Genomic DNA, 18,505 nt, shown 5'->3' with positions numbered 1-18,505 from the left:
TTGGTGGATAAATATCTAGGTTCCTTACATCTCTTGGTTGAGATCATTTTGAGACTTGCTTCACACTGTCTCCAAGAGGTCGCCAGTGGGATCAGTTTACCTGCCCAAGTGAAAGTGAAAGTCACTCAGTCGTGTCTGACTCTTTGCGACCCCATAGATGATACAGTCCATGGAATTCTCCAGGCCACAACACTGAAGTGGGTAGCCTTTCCCTTCTCCAGGGGATCTTCCCAACCTAGGAATCGAAACAGTGTCTCCTGCATTGCAGGAGGATTCTTTACCAACTGAACTATCAAGGAAGCCCTACCTGCCCAAAGTGGCTTAAAAATTCATCCTTTAGTGGGTAGCTTCTTGTCTCCTTACTTCATTTCCTTAACAGTGTTTCTTAGTTTCATCCCTAAATAAAATATTTGCACTTAAATTCATGTCTCCAGATGTGCTTCCAAACCAAAATAACCATTTTGTGTGCATAAGTAGGGAATGAAGGGAAGCCTCATCTCATGAAATTGTCACTTACCCCTTCATTTTTTTGTGAAGTTAGGCCCATTATTCCTTTTTTATTACCTAATTTCAAACTTCAGTTGGTTCTTCTTTAGTTTCTATCTTTGTTTATGCATCGTTTTGTACATACATCATTTTTCTGATTTCCTTTAATTGTTTATCTGAGTAGGAGCAGTGGCTGCACTTTGCTGGAGCAGCCATGAAGAGATACCCCACACCCAAGGTAAGAGAAACCCAAATAAGACAGTAGGTGTTGCAAGAGGGCATCAGAGGGCAGACACACTGAAACCATACTCGCAGGAAACTAGTCAATCTAATCACACAGACCACAGCCTTGTCTAACTCAATGAAACTAGCCATGCCCGTGAGGCAACCCAAGACGGGCGGGTCATGGTGGAGAGATCTGACAGAATGTGGTCCACTGGAGAAGGGAATGGCAAACCACTTCAGTATTCTTGCCTTGAGAACCCCACGAACAGTATGAAAAGGCAAAATGATAGGATACTGAAAGAGGAACTCCCCAGGTCCGTAGGTGCCCAATATGCTACTGGAGATCAGTGGAGAAATAAGTCCAGAAAGAATGAAGGGATGGAGCCAAAGCAAAAAGAATACCCAGCTGTGGATGTGACTGGTGATAGAAGCAAGGTCTGATGCTGTAAAGAGCAATATTGCATAGGAATGTCAGGTCCATGAATCAAGGCAAATTGGAAGTGGTCAAACAGGAGATGGCAAGAGTGAACGTCGACATTCTAGGAATCAGTGAACTCAAATGGACTGGAATGGGTGAATTTAACTCAGATGACCATTATATCTACTACTGTGGGCAGGAATCCCTCAGAAGAAATGGAGTAGCCATCATGGTCAACAAAAGAGTCCGAAATGCAGTACTTGGATGCAATCTCAAAAATGACAGAATGATCTCTGTTCATTTCCAAGGCAAACCATTCAATATCAGTAATCCAAGTCTATGCCCCAACCAGTAACCGCTGAAGAAGCTGAAGTTGAACGGTTCTATGAAGGCCTACAAGACCTTTTAGAACTAACACCCAAAAAAGATGTCCTTTTCATTATAGGGGACTGGAATGCAAAAGTAGGAAGTCAAGAAACACCTGGAGTAACAGGCAAATTTGGCCTTGGAATACGGAATGAAGCAGGGCAAAGACTAATAGAGTTTTGTCAAGAAAATGCACTGGTCATAGCAAACACCCTCTTTCAACAACACAAGAGAAGACTCTGCACATGGACATCACCAGATGGTCAACACCGAAATCAGATTGATTATATTCTTTGCAGCCAAAGATGGAGAAGCTCTATACAGTCAACAAAAACAAGACCAGGAGCTGACTGTGGCTCAGATCATGAACTCCTTATTACCAAATTCAGACTTAAATTGAAGAAAGTAGGGAAAACCACTAGACCATTCAGGTATGACCTAAATCAAATCCCTTATGATTATACAGTGGAAGTGAGAAATAGATTTAAGGGCCTAGATCTGACAGAGTGCATGATGAACTATGGAATGAGGTTCATGACATTGTACAGGAGACAGGGATCAAGACAATCCCCATGGAAACGAAATGCAAAAAAGCAAAATGGCTGTCTGAGGAGGCCTTACAAATAGCTGTGAAAAGAAGAGAAGCGAAAAGCAAAGGAGAAAAGGAAAGATATAGCATCTGAATGCAGAGTTCCAAAGAATAGCAAGAAGAGATAAGAAAGCCTTCCTCAGCGATCAATGCAAAGAAATAGAGGAAAACAACAGAATGGGAAAGACTAGAGATCTCTTCAAGAAAATTAGAGATACCAAGGGAACATTTCATGCAAAGATGGGCTTGATAAAGGACAGAAATGGAATGGACCTAACAGAAGCAGAAGATATTAAGTAGAGGTGGCAAGAATACACAGAAGAACTGTACAAAAAAGATCTTCATGACCCAGATAATCACGATGGTGTGACCACTGACCTAGAGCCAGACATCCTGGAATGTGAAGTCAAGTGGGCCTTAGAAAGCATCACTACGAACAAAGCTAGCAGAGGTGATGGAATTCCAGTTGAGCTATTTCAAATTCTGAAAGATGATGCTGTGAAAGTGCTGCACTCAATATGCCAGCAAATTTGGAACTCTGCAGTGGCCACAGGACTAGAAAAGGTCAGTTTTCATTCCAATCCCAAAGAAAGGCAATGCCAAAGAATACTTGAACTACCACACAATTGCACTCATCTCACACGCTAGTAAAGTAATGCTCAAAATTCTCTAAGCCAGGCTTCAGCAATACGTGAACCGTGAACTTCCTGATGTTCAAGCTGGTTTTAGAAAAGGCAGAGGAACCAGAGATCAAATTACCCACATCCGCTGGATCAGCGAAAAAGCAAGAGAGTTCCAGAAAAACATCTATTTCTGCTTTATTGACTATGCCAAAGCCTTTGACTGTGTGGATCATAATAAACTGTGGAAAATTCTGAAAGAGATGGAAGTAGCAGACCAGCTGACCTGCCTCTTGAGAAATCTGTATGCAGGTCAGGAAACAACAGTTAGAACTGGACAAGGAACAACAGACTGGTTCCAAATAGGAAAAGGAGTATGTCAAGGCTGTACATTGTCACCCTGCTTATTTAACTTATATGCAGAGTACATCATGAGAAACGCTAGACTGGTAGAAACACAAGCTGGAATCAAGATTGCCGGGAGAAATATCAATAACCTCAGATATGCAGATGACACCACCCTTATGGCAGAAAGTGAAGAGGAACTCAAAAGCCTCTTGATGAAAGTGAAAGTGGAGAGTGAAAAAGTTGGCTTAAAGCTCAATTTTCAGAAAACAAAGATCATGGCATCCGGTCCCATCACTTCATGGGAAATAGATGGGGAAACAGTGGAAACAGTTCAGACTTTATTTTTTTGGGCTCCAAAATCACTGCAGATGGTGACTGTAGCCATGAAATTAAAAGATGCTTACTCCTTGGAAGGAAAGTTATGACCAACCTAGATAGCATATTCAAAAGCAGAGACATTACTTTGCCAACAAAGGTCCGTCTAGTGAAGGCTATGGTTTTTCCTGTGGTCATGTATGGATGTGAGAGTTGGACTGTGAAGAAGACTGAGTGCCGAAGAATTGATGCTTTTGAACTGTGGTGTTGGAGAAGACTCTTGAGAGTCCCTTGGACTGCAAGGAGATCCAACCAGTCCATTCTGAAGGAGATCAGCCCTGGGATTTCTTTGGAAGGAATGATGCTAAAGCTAAAACTCCAGTACTTTGGCCACCTCAAGCAAAGAGTTGACTCATTGGAAAAGACTCTGATGCTGGGAGGGATTTGGGGCAGGAGGAGAAGGGGACGACAGAGGATGAGATGGCTGGATGGCATCACCGAGTCGATGGACATGAGTCTGAGTGAACTCCGGGAGTTGGTGATGGACAGGGAGGCCTGGTGTGCTGCGATTCATGGGGTCACAAAGAGTCGGACACGATTGAGTGACTGAACTGAATTGAACTGATGCACAGTGAACTAATTTTGAATTCTTTGTCAGGTAATTCATAGATGTCTGGTTTTTATTTTTTAGGGTTAATTTCTGGTGATTTATTTTGTTCTTTTGATTGGACCATATTTCTCTGTTTTTTTTTTTTTTTTGTATGCCATGTAATTTTTTTTCCCTCTGAGAGTTGGATATTTGAAAAAACAGCCACCTCTCCTAATCTCTATGGAACAGTTTTATACAAGGCAAGAACTTTCCAATCAGACTGACCAGAGAATCTGGGAACCTCTCAAACATTTCCCGGGAATTCATGTTCTGTGGGCTCATGCAGGCAATTTCCCAATAAGAAAGGTTTGCTGGCTTACTATTTAGGAGCTTGTAATCTCTTGCTCAGGCTTCCCAGGTGGCTCAGTGCTAAAGAATCCGCCTGCAGCGCATGAGACGCAGGTTGGATCCCTGCGTCAGGATGATCCCCTGGAGAAGGATATTGCAACCTATGCCAGTATTCTTGATGGGGAAATCCATGGAGAGAGAAATCTGGTGGGCTACAGTCCATAGGGTTGCAAAAGAGTCGGACACGACTTAGTGACTAAAGAACAGCAAGAATCTCTTGCTATGTTTGTGGTACTGCAGGTGTGGTGCTGCAACAAGTCCCAGAGTTCTCTTTTGTTTTCCATGAGTCCCAGGCATCAAAAATATCAGGAAGACAGAGTCAGTCCCTTGGGCAGCCTTAAGAACTCCGAATGTTAAACGTACATTCCATGCCTTTCTTTCCCTCCCAAGGAGAAGCCACGAGTTTGGAGTTTCCTCCCTACTGAGCTAAAGCTGTATCAGATGAAGTGAGGTGAGACTGCAGAAAGAATTCAATGGCTTTCCTTACCCATTTCAACATGGCTGTTTTTGGCTTCACAGTCACCCAGAGTACTGCAACTTCTTAACTGGTTTCTGGGGTTTTCATGAAGGCATTTGAGTCCATATATTGTTATTGAGTCAGAGTCTCTGTGTGGAAATGAGAACTGGAGCTTCCTATTCTGTTATCTTTCTGATGTCATTCTTATCTTACATTTTAAAAATAGAATTTAACTAGTTTATATTTCTACCCCATATAATTTTTGCTTTTAATCCTTAAAAACCTTTCAGGAGCTCACAGAATAATAAAAGTGCCGGTTCACTCAGAACTATATGATTTAACAGAAGATATTCACATTCGTTATCTAAATTATTAAAATTCTCCAAAGTAATTCAGATAGGCATCTTAATTTTACAAAAACTGGGACTTAAAAAAGTCCTAGTGACTTGTCCAAAGTTGTGGAGCAGAGCCAGGACGTTAAGTCAGAACTTTTTGCATCTGGTTCAGTTCTCTTTCCCCTACTTTGAGCTAGCAGAAAAGCCAGAATTGTTGTTTGTGGTTTATATATTTTTTTCATGTTGGTAAGGGAAAGAACAAGGTAAGACAATTTGTAAAGATCTTGGACTTGAATATGAAGACCTAGACATACTGATTCTTTCAACTTGGTTGCTCCTTGAAGAATAAAACAGATTACACTTCCAAAATTAGATTTCTCAGGATTGTATGAACTATATGACCTTGTCATGTCCTACACTGTGGGGGACCTAAATTCTCAAGTCTTAAGAATGCCTAGATGGCTCCTTGAAGCTCTATGGAACTCTGGCTTTAGTATCCACATTAAATTTCTGGGAAGAAGAAGGAAGGAAAAGAGAGGGGGATGAGGAAGTAGTATATTGAGGAGTGGTGAAGGGGGAGAGGAGGAGGAGGAGAGCAAGGAGGAGGAGGAGGGGGAGAAAGAGAGGAGGAGTGGGAGGGAGAGGGGGAGAAGGGGGAGGAGGAGGGGAGGAAGGGGAGGAGGAAGAAGGGGAGGAGGAGCACATGCCCTGTAGTCTTCAAGGAAAAAATGTTTCAGATCATTTTCTCCTCAGGCTGAATGAGAACGAGAATAGGATTTGGGGACACTTAATACTCCAAGCATCCTCTACAAGTTTGTGCAATAAGTGAAAAGTAAGAAGCGGACGACAGAGGATGAGATGGCTGGATGGCATCACGGACTCGATGGACGTGAGTCTGAGTGAACTCCGGGAGTTGGTGATGGACAGGGAGGCCTGGCGTGCTGCGATTCATGGGGTCGCAAAGAGTCGGACACGACTGAGCGACTGAACTGAACTGAACTGAAGAACCACTTGTTACATGATAACATCTAAATAAGATAAAATAGAGTTCAAACTTATTTGGTAGAAGAAAGTTGCTAAACTATGGCTGTAGTACTACTAGACATTTCATTATTAATTTCTGTTCTTTGATATGAAGTTTTACTCAAATGTCGAGAAGAAAATATTTATGCCTTAAAATAAAATACAAGTTTAATATAATAACCATATTGATTTAGTATTTAAGCAGAGAATAAAACAGAATAATACATATGGTATGGTACCTATGTTGTTTACCAACACTGTATTGTCCACCTGCCAATGCAGGAGATGCGAGAGACCTGGGTTTGATCTCTAGGTTAGGAAGATCCCCTGGAGAAGGAAATGGCATCCCACTCCAGTATTCTTGCCTGGGAAATCTCATGGACAGAAGAGCCTGGCGGGCTAGCCCATGGGGTTGCAAAGAGTCAGACATGATTGAGCACAACCCTGGTAAGTGACTTTATAGACACAGAGATGCTTAAAGTTTAAGTGGTGTGCCCAAGATCATGAAGATGGTTTTGGGGTATAGTTCAGTTCATATAAAGGAGTAGCCAAGCAAACTGGTAAGATAATATTTTGTTTTTCTAATTTCTAATAGCATTCTACTATGCAACGTTTTCTTAGCTTCAGTAACATTTATAGGGTAGTCACATTGAGATGCCAGTTTTTATGAAGTGGTTCTTTGATGCTGCCAATGAATACTATGTTAGAAGACTTTTATGTAGATTCTGGGATAGTTCTACTTACTGCTGGGTTTTGAGCCCTGGATTTTCCAATTTTACTGATCTACTTCTGAGGAGAGCCTGAATGAGCAAGATCATTTTTCTTGCTCCAAATCCATGATTCCAATCTCTTTGAATTGCTTGAAATCACCTCTTAATTTATTGGCTGTTAAATTATTTTATAACACTTCACAAATTTGTATGTACGTTTGGTTCTTCACTGCGACCTCCAATTATCCTGGAATAATTATTTGTGCAGTGTAGATGACAAATAATTATCTATGGGTTGAATGAAAGCCCTCTTTTACATTCTTACAGATTCACTAACTGTAATACAGGCTTTTATTTGAGTGGCATGTTTCTTTGTGGTTTTGAAAATAGCTGATTCTCTGAAATGACAGTTAAAAAAAATCTGAGTGGAGATAATTATGGGCTTAATTTTTTAAAATAACACAATCAATTAAAATATTTATTGCTCATTTGCTGATTATGGGAGACAAAAGAAAGACATCCCTGCCCTCTCAGAGTGAATGTTTACTAGAGAATAAGACAAAAATCACTCAAGATCACGGTATGAGACTATGAGTGCTGTGAAAGGGTTCCATAGTGTCATGGGGGTCAAAGGAGGGAGCATGTGTGGCTGAGGTTATGAAGCCTTCATGGGTTGGATTTCAGAAGAAACAGCTAGGATGGGGAAGAACATCAAGCAGGGAACATAGTAAGCAGAGAAGTTGGAGTTTGGGGCTTTTGAAGATAAAATCTGTAGTGAAGGGGATCAACCCAGAGTCATTATCTCGGTATATAGGTCACAGAAACATACAAATGAAAGAAGGACAGGGACTTTTCTGAAAGGGCAGAAGCATGGCCATGAGTCTCAGCAACCTCTGAAAGACTCAGAATAATTCCTTGCTAGCTAACAAAAATCTGATTATCTCCAGAGTCTAGACAGGGAAAGCGGAATTTATTTTAAGTAAAAAATAATATAGGTTAATTGCTTAAAGGAATAAATAACTTAGAACCAAGAACTGAAGTACTCTTACTTTTGGGGTTCCCTTTCCCTTTTATTGTAGGGCCAAGGCAGGGTCACATAGCATTTATTCAAGTTATTCAAATATTGTAGTCTTTTCTATTTGAGTATCTCCACTCCACCTGCCATGTGCGGTGAAAAAAACCCATGAATATTGGGATCAGGTGGATACAGATTCAGACCCACTTACTAGCTAAAAGAAAATGGGCATAAATTCCATGAGGACACTGTTTTTCTCATTGCTATATCTCCCCAGCATGAGAACAATGCTTGGGATATAATGTGTGCTTCATAAATATTTGTTAGATAAATTAATGATCTTTTTGAACCTCAGTTTCCTTATTAATATATTGGGAAACACAATACCTAACTCAAGGAATTGTATTAAGAAATTAAACAAGAAAACGTAGGAGAAATTCTCTAATACAGTATATATTTCATGTACCGGGTGTCTAAACATGACTTTCTCTTCATCTTCAGATCAAGAAGCACTAACTGTATCTTTCATTAATTAATTGCTTTTTGATTTTTATGACTGTATATCTGGTTTTTAAAAATATGTGGTTTTCAATGACATGACTGACAAATTTAGTTTTACAAAAATGAAAGCAGGCCAAAGATCTAGACTTTGTCCATTAATGCAGCTCAAGTTAGAAATAAGTCACTTAAAGGACTAGCTCCTTTTATTCAATATAGATAAGACTCTTATACTAATAATTCCATTGAATTTTACAAAAATTCAATCCTATAAAATGTGGGCCAAGAACTATGCTAGATGCTGGGATGCAAAGACAAATAAGAAACTTCATTCTGTTTTTAGATTCAGGATAAGATTGGCAAGTGACAAAGAAGAAATAGCGAGGCTTTGCCTGTGGGTCAAACGACCTTTGAGAATAGTTAAGATATGCCCACAAAAGTGGCTACAGTTAGGCCCATGACTGGATAGGCCTCTGAGTAGTGATAATTTGGCTCAAACTTAAAAATTAAAATCTCTATCACCATACCTTAGATGATCAGGTCAACCTCTGGCTCTAGAGAAAGGAGAAGTCCTTCTCCATGCTTATTGCAAGAACCACCTCCATTCGTATTCAAAGATGCTTGGCAGTGCACGGTTCTTTCCTGTCTCTAGAGACTGACAGGGAAGCAGCCATTCCCTTTAGGCATAAATAGGAAAAAAAAATTCTTCTCCTGCTATTAAGGACAAAGATAGACCCAATACGTTATTAAACCAAATACTGAACATCTCATTTGGAATCATGTGCATTCTAGTTAATGCTGACAAGGCGGTTTTCTACCAAACAAAGATGAGTATTTGCTTAGTTTAGAGAATTTCATGAAAAAAAAAATCTGTTCCATGGCTAAAGAAAAAAGAACTATCCCTCTTCAATGATACTTCCCTAGTTTAAGTCTTCATCACCTGCTGCGGAAACTGATTAAGCCGGGCATCATAAGTGTCTGTGGTTTGTCAGTGATTGCGCATCTGTGAAGGTGCAAACCAGAGTTACATTTTGGTATCTCCCTTGTCTCATAGTCTGTTAATGAGTGTCTACTAATTGCTTATTGGGAGCATTACATTATATTCATTGTTTTTAATTTCATGTTATTCCTTTAGTTATTATTCTAAGGGAATTCTGTGATTGAGCTAGTCATAATTATATTCTCTGGTGGGTTCTTTTGCCTGTATAATATAATAGATCTGATTGTGAGAGCATATGAAGATTTTATCAGGTCCTGCAAGAGACAGCGCAGGGCATTCATGGCAGCTGCCATATCTAGTTATATCAATCCAAATTCCTCTGTGAATCACTAAAAAATTCAGAGGATTACATCACTATCAGCTTTCGTCTTCTTTCATTAGTATAACCTAAAAGGATTTAAAAAATAAAAACACACTCAATGATTGATAAAATTGACTGATAAATTACAATGTGATGAAAGGAGAGCCAGTCAGTGCAGAATAACACACAAAATCAGTGATGTAGGGAATCACTGAATCAAAGACTATGGGTGTGCACTTGCAAACCAAATTTACCCATGCATATGGCACCCCACTCCAGTACTCTTGCCTGGAAAATCCCATGGACAAAGGAGCCTGGTAGGCTGCAGTCCATGCGGTTGCTAAGAGTCCGATACGACTGAGCGACTTCACTTTCACTTTTCACTTTCACGCATTGGAGAAGGAAATGGCAACCCACTCCAGTGTTCTTTCCTGGAGAATCCCAGGGATGGCGGGGCCTGGTGGGCTGCCGTCTATGGGGTCACACAGAGTCGGACACGACTGAAGTGACTTAGTAGTAGCAGTAGCTGAGGTAATCTAGGGAGTGAGGTCACTCAAATGATCAGGGAAGCTTCTTAGAGACTGAAGGATGTAACACAAAGAAAATCAAGCATGGTCCTGTCTTCCACCCTCATGTTTCACTATAAGATTTAAACGTAGAGATGTTGAGCTAAATGGACCTATTGATTCATCGTTACTTAAGAAAAGCAGAAAACAAATACACCTTTACTGACTTCAGCAATTGAGCGAAAATATATATGCAATAAGATTTCAGTTATAGCATTTATAAAAACTACAAGTCAATTTTTCTTCACTCTTCTGCTAGACAAGGGGGGAGATGTCAGGCTAACAGGAGCTTAGGGAACATGTCATTGTGGTAATTTCTGTTCCAATTGAAATGTTGAGAAATGGTTTTCTGTGAGGCTCATGTAAAGAATTATTTACAACAGAGAATGTCACTTGAATTCAAAGGAGGTTACTGGCTTAGCCTCTTCTTGAGGAGAAAATAGAAGTCTAGAATATAAAATCTTTCTCTATTTTTTTTTGTTAGGTTATTTCTTCCAGGATTTTAAGGTATATTCATTTTGGGTGCGTTTTGTTATTATTATTATTTTGGCTGCTCTGAGTCTTGATTGCTGAACTCTGACTTTCTCTTGTTGCCGTGAGTGGGGGCTACTCTCTAGTTATGGCTTCTCACTGAGGTGGCTTCTCTTGTTGCGGGCTTTGGGTTGCAGTGTTCAGGCTTCATTGGCTTGCAGTATGTGGGATCTTCCTGGACCAGGGGTTGAACCTGTGTCCCCTGCATTGGCAGGTGTATTCTGAACCAATGGACTGCTAGGCAAGCCCCATTTTGGGTGAATTTTAGATTTGGGGAGATGCTAAATTATCAGGCTAATGATACACTCAATAGCCAGGCTCCAGAGGCCTGATATTAAGAATGGGACCTGGTTCTCCCCTCCTTTCAGCCTCTCTACTCAGTATTTCTTGTGTCTGTTGCACAATGTGATCAGCTGTATTACACAGGGAAATAGATGAGAGACAGATAACTCATTGAGGAGGGGAGGTGTAGTGGGCCCGGTCCCTGGGTACCAGAGAACAGATGAGTGAGCCTTGCAAGAGGAACGAGGGGGGCAAAACAGAACCCAGAACTGCAGGACTGGTAGCATTATGGACTCAAGATTAATGAAAAGAGATATCTTGTGCCCGAGTTGGGGTAGAGAGACAAAAAAGGACAGATCTCTGCTGTTGAGAAGGAACGGCCAGCATAGACTGTGAACACTGGGAACAAGACTCAGAAGAAGGCTACCTCTGGTTTTATATTTTGGCATTATGTACCTGGTGTTTCAACATCAGCTTTATTTCCATTTATAGAGAAAAGCATAGGAAAAGCCTCGAAATATGCAGTAGGTGCTAATGTACTTAGATCTAAAATCTGAGAACGTGGAGGCCCAACACAGCTCTATTCCTGCTTCCCTCAGGGATGCCAGGCATCAGGACACATCATGGTGACCGTGTCGATTGCTTTGTGGAAAAATAGTTTTAAGTGAACTGTTTCATTACCTTTTTTTGAAAACTGTGGGGTCAGAGAATGGTATCAATTTTAATGTTGTCTTCCTTCCCTATGTAGGGAGTTTTGATTGCTAGATGAATCATATATACTAAAAATAACTTACATGTTAAAAGACAGAATGTTTACTTGAAATTTAATGTGCCTGACCTGAAACCAAAGTTATTAAATAACTTTCCTCCAAGTCAAGACATTTACCCAAGACCCTTCACTTAAGAGGCTTTCTCAGAAAATTAGGAACAAGCTACTTCCATATTAGTATAAATTGCTTAATAAACTAGTGGTTTTAGCATAATCACTCAGTTATTGAAGTTTAAATTGTATTTAACTTGTTGGTGCAGACTCTTATCTGTCTCTTTCATTGCAGGATGGATTTTCCTTATATTTTCCCATAATTCTTATCTATATTTTGGAGATTAAGACCACGCCTGTAGCTTCTGATGCCAACTGTATGGGAATTAAGGGCCCCTTAGGAGTGAGAAGCTGCCATTGCAGTGTGATCCAGTAACAGATACTTTTTGAGTATCTGTGTATAAAGACAAGTGATGTACAGAAGTACCCATTTTGTTCATCTATATTTAGTTAAAATTCTACTTCAATAATAGTAATAATTGTACTGATGAAGTGCTAAGTGCCAGGTACCATGTAGACATTGTGCTAGCCAATAATGTATATTGTCTCATTTAATCCTTATACCCAAATGTCCTTTGATAGAGGAACAGATAAAGCATCTGTGTTTACATACATACACTGGAATATTGGCTATAAAAAAAGAACAAAATAATGCCATTTGCAGCAACATGGATGGGCCTAGAGACTGTCATATTGAATGAAGTAATTTAGAGAAAGACAAATATCATGTTATTGCTTATATGTGGAATCTAAAAAAATGGTACAAATGAACTTATTTACACAACAGAAATAGAGTCACAGATGTAGAAAAACAAATGTTCAGCTACCAGGGGGAAAAAGGAGAGAAGGGGTAAATTGGAAAATTGGGATTGACATGTACATCTACTACTATGTATAAAATGGAGAGTTTCCCAGGTGGTGAAGTGGTAAAGAATCTGCCTGCAATGCAGGAGACCCAGGTTCGATCCCTGGGTCAGGAAGATCCCCTGGAGTAGGAAAGGGCAACCCACTCCAGAATTCTTGCCTGGAGAATTCCATAGACTGAGGAGCCTGGTGGGCTACAGTCCATGGGGTTGCAAAGAGCTGGACACTACTGAGCAAAAGAGCAAGCATCTATAAAATAGATAACCAATAAGATGTATGTATAGCACAGGGAACTCTATTCAGTGCTCTGTAATGGCCTATGATGGGAAAAGAATCTAAAAGAGAGTGGATATATGTATGTGTATAACCGATTGACTTTCCTGTACACCTGAAACATTGTAAATGACACTGTAAATCAACTATACTCCAATACTACTTGCATTGGTCTGCTCTGGCTGCCATAACAATATACCATACACTGGACGGCTTACACAACAGAAATTTATTTCCTCACAGTTCTGGAGGCTGGACGTCAAAGATCAAAGTGTCAACAGAATTGGTTTCTTCTGAGGCTTCTCTCCTTGGCTTGTAGAAAGCTGTTTTCTCCTTGTATCTTCACAGTCTTCCCTCAGAACCTGTCTGTGTCCTAACCGCCTCTTCTTATGAGGACATCTGTCACATTGATTAAGATCCATCCCAATGATATTATATAACTTTAATTACTTCTTTGGAGGCCCTATCTCAAAATACAGTCATATTCTGAGTTATTGGGGGTCAGGACTTCAACATATGAATTTGGGGGGAATACAATTCAGCTCATCTCTTTTTAAGTCATAAAGACTATGCATTGCCTATAAGAGGAAATATTAAGCCACTAATCATTGATACATATGAACTTGTTTTTCTACAACTAATTTCCTACAGAAAGATTTTGATGATGAAAATAATGGAGAAAGTTGGGGCACTGGATCCTTTTAAGAAAGAAGAAAAATGAGCAAGAAAGGGATATTAGAAAGCTGGCATCTCCTAATTTGTTATTTTTGGTAGGGCCAGATTTATGGAAATAAATTAAACACAAGTGTTACTTTCTGTTTTTATTTCTATATTTCATCTTTCTAGCTTCCTAACATTTATTTTTTCTGAAAGTGTCACTGCTATCCATCCAAGCCAGCAGGCTCTTCAGTTCTTGGAAAGGCTTCTCAATAACCTCACTGTCACTTCTAAAATAGTGTACACACACACACCAGTTACAATCTGCCAGATTCTCTAACATTTAAAAGTAAATTATTAAAAAATTATAGTCCTCCATTGATTTAATTGCAATTCAAAAGTTGTTAGGACGTATTTGGAATAGTTAATATAAATTTAAAGGCAGCCAATCAGGAGGGATGAGTTTTTCCTGGTGAGTTCCCAGTTTCCATCAGAGCTGTTTCATAGAAAAGAATATATCAGAGAGTAAATCTTAGCACTGCTCACATCCTGCCTTCCAGAAGCCCTGATTTCTATCAGTGTAACCTCCTGGGAGCCAAGCCTAATGGTAGTGGGCAGGGCCTTCCCCCTACCCTCATCTATCAAGAGCAGGTTCTCCCATGGCTCCCTCTTCTCCCACACTAGTGAGTTTGCCTATGGATGCATCCTGCTGAAACTGCCACTTTTCCAGAGGCAAAATTAACTACCAGTTTACTTTTGGACACCAAGTTCAGTGTTAATAACCCTGCCTGACAGCCTGTTAAGAGCTTCCTGAGTCAGGAAGGACTAATAGGTTTCAGTTTGCATACCAATTCCAGATGATTGATTGTTACTGACTGTCTAGGAGAGGATGGTGTTATATGAAGGTTGTGAGGCCATTTTTAAAAAGAAAGAAAGGCTTAATCAATTAGTGAGGTTTACTATTGGGAGAGAGACTCGTGGCACAAATATAAATTCATTTCCATCATTAATCAATTCAGAGCTGCAATTTACCGAGAGCTTACCCTGTGCCAGGCACCGGGCTCAGCCCAGTACATTCATCATCTCAGTGAATCTTCACAACTCTGCAGGATAGGTGATATATATCCTCTTTTTAAGGGTAAAGAAAGGTAGGCATGGTGAAATCAAGTAATGAGTCCAGGATCACCAGGCTAGGTAGAACCAAAGCAGGAATTAGCACCCTGGCAGTCATAACATAGACTCCCTAAAACAATACACCAAATGTGTGGATTTGGATTTGAGCTGAGGTTGCCACAAACAGAGGTGCTCCAATCATCACCAGACAATCAGCAGCAAGGGCCAGGGAGTGCCATTTCCTTACATATGTCCTCTATACAGCCTTCCTGGTTTGTAGATGGATATGGAGGTAAAGGTGGGGTTTGGGAGAGAAAGACTTGTCTTCCTTTAGTTAAGTCCACACATATTTGATTTGAGCACCTACTTGGTGGCAAGAATTTGGGGATACAGCAGTTTCCTTCCTTCAAGGAACTTATGCCCAAGTGGAGAGAGACAGCCAATAAACTTAAATAACTTCAGACCCTGATAACTGTGATGGAGATGCTTAAACAGGGTTACAGGGTGGGACTGAGTAGGGGATTACTTTAGCCAGGGATGAAGGCCTCTTGAGAAAGGGGAAGAAGACAGCTAACGGAAATGTAGGGACAAGCACCCCTAAACAGAAGAAACAGAAATTGCAAGGCCCTGACATGTAAGGAACTTGCCATGTTTGAAAGAAAAAGGCTCAGCTATTTGCTATTACCTCATTCAAGACTAAAGATATGGCCATGCTACAAGAATTGTCTGGAGTTCCCCTGCACAAAACCGCTTGATAGGGGAGACAGAGGCAAGTGATTTGCCTTCTGTTTTCTCCCTTTCACTCTCTAAATGTGTTGTGTTGATAACTCAGTGAGAGGTCACACATGCCAAAACCTTCAGCTTTGGGAGGGATTAAATTCATTTGCTGGGAGAAGAATATGAATTACTGTATGCCTTGCCTGTAGTTCCTAGTTCATTTTCACATACCTTCCTTTGTTTTACCCTTGCACTGGTCTTTTGAGATAGTTATTGGTGGTATCCCCATTTCACAGATGAGGAAACTGAGGCTGGGAGAGATCCAATACTCAAGACAACTAGTAAGGGGCAGAAGCAGAGTAGGTCGTAGTTAAGACCTTGGACTCGAGTCAGACCGATTGGGTTTTTATTTTTGGTTTCAACTCTTACTAGTTTTGTAAACTTGGGCAAGTTCCTTACCCCTTCTAAGCCTCAGTTTCCCCATCTGTAAGGATAACAACAGTGCCTTCCTCCCACAGGTTTTGTGTTAAATTAGAAATGTACTGAAGATGCTTAGCCCAGGGCTGGGACCACAGCATACACTGGGTGAACATAGCCTTTGCTATGAGGAGGCAGCGAGCTGGGACTGAATTCAGGCATTTCCAGCCCCTCAGTACAAGGTCCTTCGTGTGTGACTGTGAATGAGTTATTCAACTGCTCTGTGTTTCTGTTGCCTCATTTGTAAAGGAGGGATAATATAGTCATTACTCACAGGCTGATGTGAAGACGCAGCAGCTTACTACACATCCAGTGCTTAGAACAGTGCGTGCACACAGTCATCTCCCTAAAGCAATGTACTCATACAGGCTGAAAGATGGAGGTGGGGTGAGTTTAGCTAGCAGGCTTTTTCCAAGCAGCACTTGTCACTTCCATCCTGATGGAACAAATACCGGCAGGAACCTACACGTAGATCCTGCTCATCACACACCTCGCACTGTTGGGGGCGGCACTGAGGCTTGATTTGCAAACCTACCTCTGCCGCCTCTCCTGCACCTGTCAAAACTGTAGGGGCTGCTCAACAACACATGAAAAATCTAATTTGTTATAAAGTCATTTTTCCCCCCAAATACATCTGTCCATACTTGAAGGTGGCAAAAACACATTTGAGAATTTGCAATCCCACATAGAGGGTATGAACTTGTCAGATTGTTCTGTCAACAGGCTTGATGTCTCAGCCTTGTTGTCATCACAGAGTGGCTTGTTATCTGCCAAGCCTGATTGTTTCTCTCTCAAGGGGCAACTTGAAGGCTCTCTAATAGGAGGAAAAAGCTTTACCAAGCCCTAGAGATAATTAAAAGTCACAGCCCTTGACTTTGGAAAGTGGAAGGTTTGACCTCTGTGTTCTCAACTGGTTGAACTCTTAGGTCCTAAGGCTCTTGCCTGTTTCTCTCCTCTTGTCTCTGCACCTCTCCTTCTCTTTCTTCCCTTCCATGGCCTGCCTACTGGGGGTGGGAACTGGGTCAGCTTTGTTTGCCACTCTGTAAGTTTCAAATTAAGTTTCTATTTATTGTACATCTATCAGGTGCTTAATACATGACCTTGTTTAGTCCTCAAAAAATCCCTGAGGATTTGATTGGCCTACTTGATGTCAGAGCCAGGAATTTAAACCACAATGCTTCCTCTGAATCTATGCAAAGAGCTTGCCTCTCTTGCCTATTGAGTCAGGAAAGTTTTGGGTTTTGTTATTAGGGACTGTAGTTTAATACTATACCTATAGTTTGGACAACTGAGAAGGGTCAAATATAAGCAAGTAATAGTTTAAATAAAAAACAGGAGAAAATAATCCTAGATGCAGAAATTAAATTAGATGCATCTTGATGGCTTCTTGTAAGTGTCATTTAAGTGAAAGTAAAAGTATTAGTCTCTTAGTTATGTTGGACTCTTTGAGACCCCATGGACTGTATTTAGCCCACTAGGCTCCTCTGTCCATGGGGTTTCCTAGGCAAGAATACTGGAGTGGGTTGCCATTTCACTTAAATAGATTTTATTAAAATCCGACTGGATAATAAGAAAGAGGTAGACCTCTGGCCAGAGAAGGCAATGGCACCCCACTCCAGTACTCTTGCCTGGAAAATCCCATGGACGGAGGAGCCTGGTGGGCTGCCATCTATGGGGCTGCACAGAGTCGGACATGCCTGAAGCAACTTAGCAGCAGCAGCAGCAGCAGCAGACCTCTGGCTATGGGATCAGACCCAGGTGGGATCATATTTGAACTCCATGTGTTGTCTTGGCAAGTCATCTAAATAAGCTAATGTGTGTAAAGCATCTGACCCATGGGTACTCCTAAATTAGTTTATACTTCCCTCTGTTTGAATCATACTTCTCTTTAGTGGATATAAAAGGGGACTTTTTCAACAACTTAAAGAACCACAGCATGAATGTAATTTTATGATGAAAGAAACAATAATCTTTTGCCATGACCTGTCCAGATAGGTTAAAAAAAAAAACTACCTAAAAACTAAAACTAAGGAGACTAATGAGGCCTATATATATATAAAATCATAACATCCTGCCATTGAGTAACAGTTGGTTTTGGCTACCATTATAGCCTTTCAGTTAGTTTTTTTGGGAAACTATTGCTACATAGCAAAAAAGAGATTGAATTAAATGAATAGAATTTTCAGCTTCTTAGAGGAAGTTTCATTGGTGGTCAATGACCTCAGGAAATTCAGGCTGGACTTAGAGAAAGAGATGGAAACTCAGGTCCTTTTGCTTTGGGAGATTCTAGTTTCTTGTAATTGATGATACTCATGCCCAGGTCCAGTATCATGGAAAACAAATGATGCAGATATGGGCATCTTTTTGTTCCTTTGTTAGGTATAAAAAAGGGCATGTGGACAAGTCTCTTTGGTAACCCAAGTGTCATAAAAAAGTTACTGGGGAATGTTACTTTTTCCAAAGACTGACTTAGGGAAGAGTTATTTTGAAAACCATTCTCTT

This window comes from Bos mutus, chromosome 10 (genome assembly GCF_027580195.1).
Source record: "Bos mutus isolate GX-2022 chromosome 10, NWIPB_WYAK_1.1, whole genome shotgun sequence".
Lineage (NCBI taxonomy): Eukaryota > Metazoa > Chordata > Mammalia > Artiodactyla > Bovidae > Bos > Bos mutus.
The sequence above is the reverse complement of the archived record's forward strand: the minus strand, read 5'-3'. Positions refer to the sequence as shown.